Genomic DNA, 15278 nt, shown 5'->3' on the forward strand with positions numbered 1-15278 from the left:
CTGATAACTGACTGTACTGCTGAACTGAATGAATAAGCATTTTCAGAACTCTGATGAAAAACTGATGAACCCATAAAAGTGCTAACAAAAGATCAAGATGAAAAAAAACAATTAATTACATGGGACTGCGTGAACTGATGAGGATGAGTATAATTTTTGTGACTTTCTGTCTGAATTAAAAAAAAAAAAATAATCCCACAAGGACTCAGAGGCAAACAATATACAAATCAATTTTCACTGCAAAGTAAAGGAGCTGTTACAGTGGAGGATTACTGGACTGAATGTCAATATTATGACATAGTATGAGTGGGTTTCATGTTTGGTAATTGCAATCATTGTTGCTTTTGCTGTGGTCATCCATGTACAATGCTTGGTGTCAGTCTATTTATCTCTTGTAAAAATAAAATACAGTGTGTGTGTGTGAGAAAAAAAAAAAAAAGACACTGATAAAGTAAATTAAAGATGATGCAGGGCTTCCCTGGTGGCGCAGTGGTTGAGAATCTGCCTGCTAGTGCAGGGGACACGGGTTCGAGCCCTGGTCTGGGAAGATCCCACATGCCGCGGAGCAACTGGGCCCGTGAGCCACAACTACTGAGCCTGCGCGTCTGGAGCCTGTGCTCCGCAACAAGAGAGGCCACGATGGTGAGAGGCCCGCGCACCGCGATGAAGAGTGGCCCCCACTTGCCGCAACTAGAGGAAGCCCTCGCACAGAAACGAAGACCCAACACAGCCAAAAAAATAAATAAATTAATTAATAATAATTAAAGGTGCTAATAATTTAAAAAAAAAAAAAAAAAGATGATGCAAAGAAATGGAAAGATATTCCATGTTCATGGACTGGAAGAATTCATATTTTTAAAATGGACATACTACCCAAAGGAACCTACAGATTTAATGCAATCCTTATCAAAATAACCATGACATTTTTCACAGAACTAGAACAAATAATCCTAAAATTTACATGGAACCTCAAAAGACCTCAAATTCCCAAAACAACCCTGAGAAAAAAAACAGGCTGGAGGTATATCCCTCCCATTCTGCAGACCATACTGCAAAGCTACAGTAATCAAAACAGCATGGTACTGGTACAAAAAGAGACACACAGATCAATGTAACAGAATACAGAGCCCAAAACTAAACCCATAATAAATATTTGAATATTTATTTTTTTAATAAAAATTTATTAAAGACCTAAATGTACTCCTGGAAACCATAAAACTCCTAGAAGAAAATATAGGAAGAACATTCTTTGACATAAACTGTAGCAATATTTTCTTAGATCTGTCTCCCAAGGCAAAGGAAACAAAAGCAAAAATAAACAAACAGAACCTATTTAAACTTAAAACTTTTGCACAACAAAGCAAGCTATGGACAAAATGAAAATATAACCTACTGAATGGGAGAAAATATTTGCAAAGGATATGACTGATAAGGGGTTAATATCCAAAATATATATACAGCTCATACAACTCAATATCAAAAAAACAAACAACCCAATTAAAAAATAGACAGAAAAACTGAATAAACATTTTTCCAAGAAGACATACAGATGAGGCACAGGTACATGAAAAGATGCTCAACGTTGCTAATCATCAGAGAAATGCAAATCAAAACTATAATGGAATATCTAAACTCACATCTGTCAGAATGGCTATCACCAAAAAGACCACAAATAACAAATGTCGGCAAGGATGTGGAGGAAAGGGATCCCTTGTATACTGTTGGTGAGAATGTAAGTGGGCGCAGCCACTGTGGAAAAGAGTATGGAGTTTCCTCAAAAAAAACACCTAAAATTACTCTATGATCCAGCAATTCTACTCCTGGGTATTTATCTGAAGAAACTTAAAACACTAATTCGAAAAGATACATGCACCCCAATGCTCATAGCAGCATTCTTTACAATAGCCAAGATATGGAAGCAACCTAAGCATCCTTCAACAGATGAATGGATAAAGAAGCATGGTGAGACTTCCGTGGTGGTCCAGGGGTTGGAACTCTGCGTTTCCAGTGCAGGGGGCACAGGTTCGATCCCTGGTCGGGGGCTAAGATCCCACATGCTGTGTGGTGCAGCCAAAAAAAAAAAAGAAGTATGGTATATATATACACACAATAGATTATTACTCAGCTATAAAAAAATGAAATTTTACTATCTGCAACAACATAGATGGACCTGGAGTGTGCTATGCATAGTGAAATAAGTCAGACAGAGAAAGATAAATACTATCTGTGGAATCTAAAAAATAAAACAAATGAATGAATATAACAAAACAGAAAGAGACTCACAGATACTAGTAGTTACCAATGAGGAGAGGGGAGTGGGGAGGAGCAAGACAGGGGAAGGGGATTGAGAGGTATAAATTACTATGTATAAAGTAAATAAACTACAAGGATATATTGTACAGCACAGGGAATATAGCCAATATTTTATAACTTTAAATGAAGTATTATTTATAAAAATATGTAAAACACTATGTTGCACACCTGAACTAATATAATATTATAAATACACTGTACTTACTTCAAAGAAAAAATTATACAGTGTCCATACCACATTATGCTTCACATGCTTACTCAGTGATATTTACTTTAATTTCCTGAATTTGATATTAAATTTTGGTTTCAAACAGATAAGCAAAATAGTAATATCCATGAGATAAAAATTCTAAGTCTCTCTTGTATACTTAGAGTCATATTCACAATATTTGTTGGGCTTTATAACCCAAAATCCACATCTCATCCTCAGCTGTGAAGTCTCCCTCTTAACATAGTCTGTTTTGATTATTTAAACCTAAGCCTCAGGTTTCCCTGGTGGCACAGTGGTTAAGAATCCTCCTGTCAATGCAGGGGACACGGGTTCAAGCCCAGGTCCAGGAAGATCCCACTAGCCGGGGAGCAACTAAGCCCGTGTGCCACAACTACTGAGACTGCGCTCTAGAGCCTGCAAGCCACAACTGCTGAGCCCGTGTGCCACAACTACTGAAGCCTGAGCACCTAGATCCTGTGCTCTGCAACAAGAGAAGCCACTGCAATGAGAAGCCCGTGCATTGCAACGAAGAGTAGCCTCCACTCACCGCAACTAGAGAAAGCCCACGCACGGCAACGAAGACCCAACACAGCCAGCCAAAAATAAATAAAATAAATAAATTTATTTAAAAATAAATAAATAAACAAACCTAAGCCTCAACTGTGATATCTCATCTGATTTTATGTTTATAAATAAATAAAATAACATAATCTAAACCAAAACATTTAAGATCACAAAATGTTCACCCATTATATTAAAGACAAATTAGCCATTGCAGATTAAATGTTGTGAACCAGTCACGGCTTAAAAATCATAGTTTTATTTCATGCAAAGTAGGAAACAACTGTCTAATGAGAGTCAACTTCTAAATCTAAAATTGAGGATAATAAGACAAAGCCCTGCTTTGATAACCTTGAACACTGTGGAGAAAGGAAATAGTTATCTGTCCTTTCCACAACACTACAGTTAAGATAAGCCAGAAAGAGAGCATGACAATGTATATTTTGCACAGGGATGATTTAATAGAGACTTGAAAAATTAAATGTAAATAAAAAGAGGCACACTTTTCCTCATACTACATTGTTTATTTGCAGGCCTGCCATTCTTTTTATTTACTTATTTATTCATTTTCAGTTTCTGAGCTCTTGAGAGTACAGATTCATGTTTCATATATGTTGTTATAAATCACCAAACACGCTAGCCATGCTCCATAAATATATAGTAAGATAAAGAGGAACACAAACATCACAGCAAAAAAATGAAGTCACAGTGACTCAGCTTCTCAATTCCCATGTGCCCCTCAATATCTTTTGGCTCTGATTCAAATTCTCAGGACCTCTGAGATTCTCCCCAATCAGTAGCTCTTTCCATGTACCTAAGGATTGACTTACCTTCAAGTCCAGTATTTACAAACACTAATATTTACCAAGTATTATAAAATAGTAGCTACTGTTAGTGTTGAATTTTTGAAATACAACAAAGCTCCCTACTCCACCAAGTAGTAAAAAAAACATATTATTGGAGCTAAATTGATCAACTTTAACATTATGCGCAATCCGATGAAGATAAGGAAACGAGGAAAACTTATGAATACAGAACTGGAGAGAGCGTTTTCCCAGAGAGCAGTCATAGACATTACTTGGGACTAGAATATTAATGCCAAATTACATGAAGTGATTTCCAGATAAGGAAACAGAGAAGTATGAGAAGACGTTCCTCCAAATGTGATTAAATTTCTCCAAAATTTCCCAACGTTGGGCATAGCTGTGTAAAAATACACTGGTGACTGATTAAGAAATGTCTATAAAAGTGTGTAAATTCTTCACAGCCCCTTTCACAATTATTATACCAAATATTGATGGCAAAGTATCAGAAATTCTTGTGAAATTGTCTCCCTATGTATTTATCTTCAAAATAAATGTTATTAAATAAACAATCTATTTTAACCTCAAAATATATTGGACTATAGTAAAATTCTGTTATAATAAATAGTTGTACCTAGTTTTTAGTTGATCTGGAACAGAAATGTACCAAGATTTTATTTGGTAAATTGGCCAATAACAACTTGATCCTAATTTTAATCCTAATGGAGGGACAATCAGATTCTGTCCCTCCCTTCACACTTCAACTTGCATTTTCCCTTACTCTAAGCATTTAGATATAACTTACTCTTTTATTCTGACTTAGGTTTTCAAAACATAAACATGGTGATTTCCTCTTGGTATGTGTAGCTGAGGCAATTATGTATTTAAGGTGAAAAATAGTAAAAGAAATTGGTTTGGAAAACTATAAAGGCATTAACTCTTGTTTTAGTTCTTATCTCCCTATCTGAGCAAGATATATAGTCTCTATGTAGATTTTATTATGTTCACACGTATGTGGTGCCTCCTTTCACAGCTTATCTTTGTGGGAGGATGCTACATCTATTTAACAAATTTGACCGTGTGACTTGTTTGGACCAATGAAATGTGAGTGGGGTGACAGGCAGCACTTCTGAACAGTGAGTGCATGGTTTGCATTTTCTTTATTGCCTTTGTCAACTCAATCAATTGGCTGTGTTCCAGAAAATGGCAACTTGATCATGGACCCTAGAATAAAGATAATGTCTGAAGTAAAACCATAGCTGCCTTGAAATGGACATGTAGCATGAAAAAGAAATAAATCTTTTTCTTTCCTAGTAAACCACTAAAATTTTATAGTTGTTGTTGCCACAGAATTACCTAGACTATTCTGTCTGATATACCTTCTTCAATACGCCTTGAAAATAGGTGATGATTTGTTTTGACAGAGTGACTCGCCATTATTCACATATCAGAACCTCAAAAAAATTTTCTTCAATAGGATCATTTATCATAAGGAATTAATTTAAGATGAACAAATCATTGGTACTGTGGTAACAGGACATAGAAATAGTTTTGCTTTAAAAATTCCCTTTGATAACCTGATTTGATCCAACTCTATGAAATAAAATTATCACACCCAAGTTTAATCCATGACTTTGCAATAATGTGAGCTTTCATCTTTTAGAATGTTTTCATACAGAGAAGCAAGAGTGAAGAACATAATTGGTGAAGCCACATATAATTATTCCCATTTCTGTAAGAAGCACATACATTTATTTATTTATTTTTTCTAACAACAACAAAAAAGCACTGCTCCCTGGTCCAACGAGAAAAATCAAACACAGGGAAATGTTCTTTGGTCCAAAGCCCAAATTTCCCACTTCACTTCTCATTTTGTCCTTGAAATGCTGGTACTAAGAAGTGATCTTACAGTGTAAACAGCTCAGTATTCCCTTCATTTCTGGTAGTTGCTAATGACCTTTTATTGTGACTTATAAGAATTATTTGTTCTATTTTCTGCCACATAACATGTCTGATAGATCATATCCAAACTAAACGGAGGTGCTAGGTGCCATGGCATTAATGGTGTTAAAATTTTAAACCCTTTCATATGCCCAGTTATTCGTGAGGACAAGAAATGATACTAGCATCAGAAATCCTGAAAGACAGAGAGGAAGGGAGGGGCAAGGGAGAGGGAGAGAGGAAGAGAGGGAAAGGAGAGATAACGGCCATACCAATAAGCTGCTTGGTAGCCTCGGAAGGGAATTAACATGTTTTACTTTATCACCTTTCCTCTTAAAAATATTACAAAGAACTTCAGAATCTACTTTCTGAGAACGATTTGCAATTAGAGAAATCTTCTTTCACACTAAAATACGGATGGATATTCCCAGCTCAGTAGGTTTTATAAAATGCCAGGCAACAAAAGAGCAAACTGGACCAGATTAAGAAAATAAAAATATCGAGATATTTTCTCTAATTGTGCTGCAGTGTGGAGGCCTTAATTGCATGCTATGTTTAAAAAGATGGTCTGGGCCACCCGTAACCTTCACATTCTGTCTTTATACAGCAGATGATTAGTCTTCAAGAAGACCGTGGTAGATGCCCTGCTACACTGGGCAACTGAAGTGCAACTATGGATATGCTTTGTTTTCACATCCGTACCAAAACAATATCTTTATTTGCAAGGTCTGTCGTTCTGACTTGCCTGTGAGAAATGATTTCCCCTTGAAGAGATAGTCTGTGCTCACGTACCTCAGCCGCAAGTCATCAGCCAGGACAGCAAATGGAGGAGAGTCATAACGCCAGGAAAACACAAACATCTTGTCCTAGAAAAAGATATTTTTAGTGATTATCATCCTAAGAAAGGGGAGAAAAAGGAGTTTGAAAACACTCTCAGTTCAGTGAACCATTTCTACCTTTTCTCTTTCCAGAGAAGTGAAATATTCATGAATATAAGCAGTCACTTATAGCAATGCTGTTTCACTGTTGAGTGATAAGCCTTCAGAAGCTCTTCAAAAGCAGTTAGGGTAAAGGAAATTTCTTGATCTTCAGGAAATTAGTTGAAATTACAATGATTAGAAGTAAGAAATGTATGCAGAAAAGAAGCCAGACTTCTCTCACTCAAAGACCAGATAAAAAAACTAAACAGAGAAATTTGAAGGATGCTGATTAGACAGTGTTCAGGGCAGCCACAAAAACTTAAAGTCCCAGTTTTTGTAAAAGTGGAAAAAATACCAAAGAAAATAAGTCATCTCAACCCTCAAAAATGTAGTGTATTATTCTGAACTACAGGAGACAAGCTTCCCATTTGGATGATCAAATATAAGATGTCTGCAATAAAGATGTTTTCCTAAGGCGAACTACTATGTAGCCAAGAAAGTATTTTCATATGGCAATATTATTTTCAATAATATCTGAATTGATAAGTATAGCCATTTGCAAGTATGCCCAATGTCAGCCTAGGTATCAATCTTAGTTGTTCAGGAAAGATACAGCCCACATGGAACCATCTAAGTGCATTTTCTTTTGTGCTGTCTTTCCAGGAATTATGACCTGCTGATCTTAAATCCCTAGCCACGGATATGGCATCTAGGAGAAGCTGGCAGATGAAACCTTGAACTGGCAGTTTTCACCTCTGAGATAGGCTTGATTGCCCTGGCCTTTAAATGTCAGGGACTGTGCAGGAAAGGTTGAGACACTGCTCTTAAAGATCTAGCAACACCAAGATCCCCCCGCTGATGAAGAAAAAGCAAATATCTCAATTCTTTCAAAATCTAGAAAATGTATTCTCCTCAAATGACACAAAGTTGGCAAACATTTATCACTTTTGTTCTTCAACTTAGAGAGAACTATTATATTTAGTAACTTTCTTAAAGGGAGTCTTTAATCTTTGAAAGTTGTGTCTGGAGCATGTTCTTAAAAAGAGGAAAGTTAAATCTAAGATAAATGGCTCTACCGGAGTTGCAGAGGAGGCACTGATAAAGAGTAACTATGAAGAGCTTATAGTCATAAGGAACATGATATTTTTATCCCTGTTCATCTAGAATATATGTTCCCTCTTATGAAAACTGCTTTAATGTTTAAAATGGGAAAAAGAAAAAAAATTATATTTATAGAAATGAGAACAAATATAACTCATTAATATTTCTACTGAGCATTTATAGCCATTCTTATAAATGTCCGTAGAAGTAGGATTTTGAACGGAACTTATTTCTCTAGAATAGCACTGTCCACAAGAAATATAATGAGAGCCACATATGCCATTCTAAATTTTCTAATAGACATGTTGAAGAAAAAGTAAAAAGAAACAAGAGAAATAAATTGTGTGTGTGTGTGTGTGTGTGTGTGTTCGTCCAGATATTTATGTGTGTGTGTGTATGGTTTTTTAAAAATTTTTATTGGAGTAGAGATGATTTACAATGTTGTGTTAGTTTCAGTGTACAGCAAAGTGATTCAGCTATACATATACATATGTTCATTCTTTTTCAGATTCTTTACCCATATAGGTTATTACAGAATACTGAGTAGAGTTCCCTGTGCTATACAGTAGGTCCTTGTTGGTTATCTATTTTATATATAGTAGTGTGTATACGTTAATCCCAAGCTCCTAATTTATCCCTTCCCCACCGCAAGAGAAATGAATTTTAATATGGTATTTGAACTAATTTCATTTCAGTAAGTAATCAATATTAAATTTATACTGCATTTGTTTGAAATTTGAATTTAAATGAATTAAAATTAAATTTGAAGGTCAGTTTCAGTTGCAAAAACTACATTTCAAGAGCTCAATAGCCACACATGACTCGTGGCTCCCATACTGGACCATGCAGCTTTCGAACTCTTTAGGTTCAATGTACATTCACATAGAAGTTTAGGAAAGAAAGGCCCAGATCAGGCTAATGAACTTCTCCAGGCTTCCTAGCTATAGAGTAATGCAACGTTCAACTAGAGGCTTTTTTTCTAGGCTTACAATATTGTTAAGTTTTGTTGAAAAGATAAGTTTACATCTTACATACTAAAGTAGAACACTTTGAGGGATATCCTTTGTTATTATCTAATAATTCAGACCTATGAAGACAAACTCATTGATAATGCCATAAAACTCAGATATTTCCAAATGGGGCTCTTGATGACATATTCAGCTGCTCTCCAGCCTGGTTAGTAGTAACGGGCACTCTTAGGACTCACATTTTACTCTTTTCCTAAAGGGAGTCAAACGTCCACATTGTCACAGGTCATCTTCTCATAGTTTTGCTTCTCATTTTAGTTGACCACTTGGTTAGCGGTTTTTACCTAAGGTTCTTGCGGCAGGGTCAGCCACATTCCAGAAATAAAGTGCATGTCAGGTCATATCCAGATTCTTTTTTAAAGGGTACTTTCAGGCAACTGGCCACAGGCAGAGTCACTTCAATTAACTCAACTGTAATAGATGATGAATCTCCCTCACTGTGGGCGCTCTCATCCATCATAAGGCACACCCTGCCCTCTGTAGAAATGATGCATCATTACAGGGCTCAGGGCCATAAAGAGCGAAGAATCACAAGGAATAACACACACACGAAAATGCATTTTGTCAGCACAGGATAGGCCCACGTCAAACAAACACTAAAACTTAGAACCCTCTTCAGGTGTGAGTGTCTTTTCCTCAGGAGAATCCTCTTGTTTGAGGCTCACTTTTGTCTGCTGCAAACATGCTTTGTTGCTTCCTAAAACTAGGAGTCATCCGTTGCCTTCTCAGACCTTATATCCCTTTCATTGAATTATCCTCTATGCCCTGCACTGAACTGGGAACTGTCCCAATGCCTTGTCAAATCCTTTTATTTTTGTTATGAAGCAGGTTCTACCTGAAGGAGATGCCCATTTGTTGCCAAACTTAATTAAGGAAAGTTGGATCTTTTAAACCAGGAGAAGCATACGACTTGCTAAATAGCAAAGGGCATTTTCTGGTTTTTCTACAGCACTAAAACAACACCATGTTCTTTCCATCTAAGCAGACAGACAAAACGGAACACTTCTAACCCCTGCTTACATTGTGCACATCATTTGATCATCATTATCCCCATTTAACCGGTGGGGAAATTGAGAGAGTGGAAGATAACTGGAGCTACCTAATGCTCAGAAATAGGAGCCAAAGCTAGAAGTCATTAACTTTGTCAATTTCCACAGCACAGCTGAGGCACTGGGGTTTTGAAAAAGAACAGATGGTAAGTGAAGGCAAGGACTAAGACAGAGGCCTTCCTTTAGTAACTTGGAAGGCTGTCAGGTGCTATTCTGCATGCTAAATACGAAAGAAATTCCAGACTTTGAGAGCCAGCCATACTGCCTTATATGAGACTGTAAAAATAGTTCTCATTGGAAAGGGTGGCCCATATTAAAAATGTCCTCAGTGTCCTATTTTCAAGGAGTCTAATTCAAACAAGTTATTTTTAATAGTGGGTGGTCACCTCAGTGGTCTGTTTAAAATGGATTACCCTGCGCAATAAGCTACAATTGCACTTTTTAGATGAAGTTTCTCTGTATCTCTCATTTTTTTCCTTTAATTCACTTCTATAGAGCATTCAAAAAAAAAATCAAATCCACAGACTAAATCCATCTTTTTTCCCCTGGCAAATAAATTCTATCCCATCAAGGTTTTGCTGCTCTCTCCAGAAAATTAGAAAAAAATTTCTCTGTAATGCAAACTTGAAGACCAAGAAGTTGGACACTTAGCTTTTATGATGTTACTTCCCATGTGCCCATGATGTTTTGCCTCCTTGATACATGAGAATGGGGGTGCTATAAGCTATGAGGTATGATTTCCTTCTGCCATATTCTTATCATGGATATTATTGAATTTTAATATTATAATAACTTTATATCCATACTTACAATTAAGATAAATTACTCAACTTTTAGCTACATCCTCTAAAACTTCACTGGCTAATATGGTAGCCACTAGCCACATGTGCCTATTAGCACTTGAAATGTGGCATGTTTGAATGGAGGTGTGCTGTAAATGTAAACTGCACAATGGACTTTGAAGACTCAGTATAAAAAAGGAATGCAAAATATCTTATTAATAATTTTTAAGATGGATTACATATTGAAATAATCATTGGGATATATTAGGCTCAATAAAATATATATTTGAAATTAATTTCACCTAGATCTTTTTCGTTTTTTTACTTTTTTAAAATGTGGCTATCAGAAAATTTAAAATTACAAATGTGGCTCATGTTATGTTTCTACTGGACAATGCTACTATAGAGCAGGAGTTGGCAAACTTTACTTGTGAAGGCCCAGATAGTAAATATTTTAGGTTTTGTGGCCATATGGTCTCTGTTTCAATTACTCAACTCTGCCATTACAAAAGGAAAGCAGGCACTGACAACAGCAAATGAATGGGCATGGTTGTGTTCCAATAAAACTTTACTTATGAACACTGAAATTTGAATTTTATATAATTTTCATGTGCCATGAAATATTCTTCTCTTGATTTTTTTTCAACCATTTAAAAACGTAAAAAAAATTCCTTCTTCATGGGTCATTCAAAAAATAGATGGGGGGAGGAGCTTCAAGATGGCGGAAGAGTAAGACTTGGAGATTACCTTCCTCTCCACAAATACATCAGAAATACATGTGAAACAACTCCTACAGAACACCTACTGAACGCTGGCAGAAGACCTCAGACCTCCCAAAAGGCAAGAAACTCCCCACATACCTGGGTAGGGCAAAAGAAAAAAGAAAAACAGAGACAAAAGAATAGGGACGGGACCTGCACCAGTGGGAGGGAGCTGTGAAGGATGAAAGGTTTCCACACACTAGGAAGCCCCTTCGCGGGCGGAGACTGTGGGTAGCAGAGGGGGGAAGCTTCGGAGCCACGGAGGAGAGCGCACCACAGGGGTGCAGAGGGCAAAGCAGAGAGATTCCTGCACAGAGGATCAGTGCCGACCAGCACTCACCAGCCCGAGACGCATGTCTGCTCACCCGCCGGGGCGGGCCGGGGCTGGGAGCTGAGGCTCGGGCTTCGGAGGTCAGATCCCAGGGATAGGACTGGGGTTGGTGGCGTGAACACAGCCTGAAGGGGTTAGCGCACCACGGCTAGCCGGGAGGGAGTCCGGGAAAAAGTCTGCAGCTGCCGAAGAGGCAAGAGACTTTTTCTTGCCTCTTTGTTTCATGGCGCGCAAGGATAGGGGATTCAGAGCACCGCCTAAACGAGCTCCAGAGACGGGCGCAAGCCGCGGCTATCAGCGCGGACCCCAGAGATGGGCATGAGACGCTAAGGCTGCTGCTGCCGCCACCAAGAAGCCTGTGTGCAGCACAGGTCACTCTCCACACCTCCCCTCCTGGGAGCCTTGCAGCCCGCCACTGCCACGGTCCCATGATCCAGGGACAACTTCCCTGGGAGAATGCACGGCGCGCCTCAGGCTGGTGCAACGTCACGTCGGCTTCTGCCGCCGCAGGGTCACCCCGCATCCATACCCCACCCTCCCACCCCTGGCCTGAGTGAGCCAGAGCCCCCGAGTCAGCTGCTCCTTTATCCCCATCCTGTCTGAAAGAAGAACAGACGCCCTCAGGCAACCTACACGCAGAGGCGGGTCCAAATCCAAAGCTGAACCCCAGAAGCTGTGCAAACAAAGAAGAGAAAGGGAGATCCCTCCCAGCAGCCTCAGGAGCAGCAGATTAAATCTCCACAAACAACTAGATGTACCTGCATCTGTGGAATACCTGAATAGACAACGAATCATCCCAAACTGAGGAGGTGGACTTTGGGAGCAACGATATATATATATTTTTCCCTTTTTCTCTTTTTGTGAGTGTGTATGTGTATGATTCTGTGTGAGATTTTGTCTGTATAGCTATGCTTTTACCATTTGTCCTGGGTTCTGTCTGTCCGTTGTTTTTTTCTTTTTTCTTTCTTATTAAAAAATTTTTTTCTTAATAATTATTTTTTATTTTTATTTTAATAACTTTATTTTATTTTACTTTATTTTGTTTTATCTTCTTCTTTCTTTCTTTCTTTCTTTCCTCCCTTTTATTCTCAGCCGTGTGGAGGACAGGCTCTTGGTGCTCAAGCCAGGCATCAGGGCTGTGCCTCTGAGGTGGGAGAGCCAAGTTCAAGACGCTGGTCCACAAGAGACCTCCCAGCTCCACGTAATACCAAACAGCGAAAATCTCCCAGAGATTTCCATCTCAATGCCAAGACCCAGCTTCACTCAATGATCAGCAAGCTACAGTGCTGGACACCCTATGCCAAACAACTAGCAAGACAGGAACACAACCCTACCCATTAGCACAGAGGCTGCCTAAACCCATAATAAGGCCACAGACACCCCAAAACACACCACCAGACATGGACCTGCCCACCAGAAAGACAAAATCCAGCCTCATTCACCAGAACACAGGCCCTAGTCCCCTCCACCAGGAAGCCTACACAACCCACTGAACAAACCTTAGCCACTGGGGACAGACACCAAAAACAATGGGAACTACGAACCTGCAGCCTGTGAAAAGGAGACCCCAAACACAGTAAGTTAAGCAAAATGAGAAGACAGAGAAACACACAGCAGATGAAGGAGCAAGGCAAAAACCCACCAGACCTAACAAATGAAGAGGAAATAGGCAGTCTACCTGAAAAAGAATTCAGAATAATGATAGTAAAGATGATCCAAAATCTTGGAAATAGAATGAAGAAAATACAAGAAACATTTAACAAGGACCTAAAAGAACTAAAGAGCAAACAAACAGTGATGAACAAAACAATAAATGAAATTTAAAATTCTATACAAGAGATCAATAGCAGAATAACTGAGGCAGAAGAACGGATAAGTGACCTGGAAGACAAAATAAGTGACCTGGAAGGAAATTACTACTGCAGAGCAGAATAAAGAAAAAAGAATGAAAAGAATTGAGGACAGTCTCAGAGACATTTGGGACTACATTAAATGCACCAACATTCGAATTATAGGGGTCCCAGAAGAAGAAGAGAAAAAGAAAGGGACTGAGAAAATATTTGAAGAGATTAAAGTTGAAAACTTCCCTAACATGGGAAAGGAAATAGTTAATCAAGTCCAGGAAGCACAGAGAGTCCAATACAGGATAAATCCAATGAGAAACACACCAAGACACATATTAATCAAACTATCAAAAATTAAATACAAAGAACAAATATTAAAAGAAGCAAGGGAAAAACAACAAATAACACATAAGGGAATCCCCATAAGGTTAACAGCTTATTTTTCAGCAGAAACTCTGCAAGCCAGAAGGGAGTGACAGGACATATTTAAAGCAATGAAAGAGAAAAACCTACAACCAAGATTACTCTACCCGCAAGGATCTCATTCAGATTTGAGGGAGAAATTAAAACCTTTACAGACAAGCAAAAGCTAAGAGAATTCAGCACTACCAAACCAGCTTTGCAACAAATGCTAAAGGAACTTCTCTAGGCAGGAAACACAAAAGAAGGAAAAGACCTACAAGAATAACCCGAAAACACTTAAGAAAATGGTAATAGGAGCATACATATTGATAATTACCTTAAATGTAAATGGATTAAATGCTCCAACCAAAAGATACAGACTGGCTGAATGCATACAAAAACAAGACCCATATATATGCTGTCTACAAGAGACCCACTTCAGACCTAGGGACACATACAGACTGAAAGTGAGGGGATGGAAAAAGATATTCCATGCAAATGAAAACCAAAAGAATGCTGGAGTAGCAATTCTCCTATCAGACAAAATAGACTTTAAAACAAAGACTATTACAAGAGACAAAGAAGGGCACTGCATAATGATCAAGTGATCAATCCAAGAAGAAGATATAACAATTGTAAATATTTATGCAACATAGGAGCACCTCAATACATAAGGCAAATACTAACAACCATAAAAGGGGAAATCGACAGTAACACAATCATAGTAGAGGATTCTAACACCCCACTTTCACCAATGGACAGATCATGCAAAATGAAAATAAATAAGGAAACACAAGCTTTAAATGATACATTAAACAAGATGGACTTAATTGATATTTATAGGACATTCCATCCAAAAACGACAGAATACACATTCTTCTCAGGTGCTCATGGAACATTCTCCAGGATAGATTGTATCTGGGGACACAAATGAAGCCTTGGTAAATTTAAGAAAATTGAAATCGTATCAACTATCTTTTCTGACCACAATGCTATGAGACTAGATATCAATTAGAGGAAAAAATCTGTAAGAAATACAAACACATGGAGCCTAAACAACACATTACCTAATAACCAAGAGATCACTGAAGAAATCAAAGAGGAAATCAAAAAACACCTAGAAACAAATGACAATGAAAACACGATGACCCAAAACCTATGGGATGCAGCACAAGCAGTTCTAAGAGGGAAGTTTATAACAATACAATCGTACCTTAAGAAACAAGAAACA

At 38.0% G+C, this 15278-nt stretch overlaps 2 long non-coding RNA genes across 2 annotated transcripts in view; one reads left to right on the forward strand and one right to left on the reverse strand.

The window, feature by feature from the left end:
* LOC309640440 overlaps positions 1-15278 on the forward strand; it is a 676795-nt gene that overhangs the window by 416617 nt on the left and 244900 nt on the right. The window lies entirely within an intron of this gene.
* Positions 3135-15278, reverse strand: part of LOC309640452 — a 180942-nt gene continuing 168798 nt past the window's right edge. Inside the window, exon 3 of the long non-coding RNA XR_014252235.1 lies at positions 3135-6695. This is a non-coding gene — a long non-coding RNA (uncharacterized lncRNA). The remainder of the gene's footprint in view (positions 6696-15278) is intronic.

Source organism: Balaenoptera physalus, assembly GCF_965194825.1.
Source record: "Balaenoptera physalus genome assembly, chromosome: 13".
In the NCBI taxonomy this organism is placed as follows: Eukaryota; Metazoa; Chordata; class Mammalia; order Artiodactyla; family Balaenopteridae; genus Balaenoptera; species Balaenoptera physalus.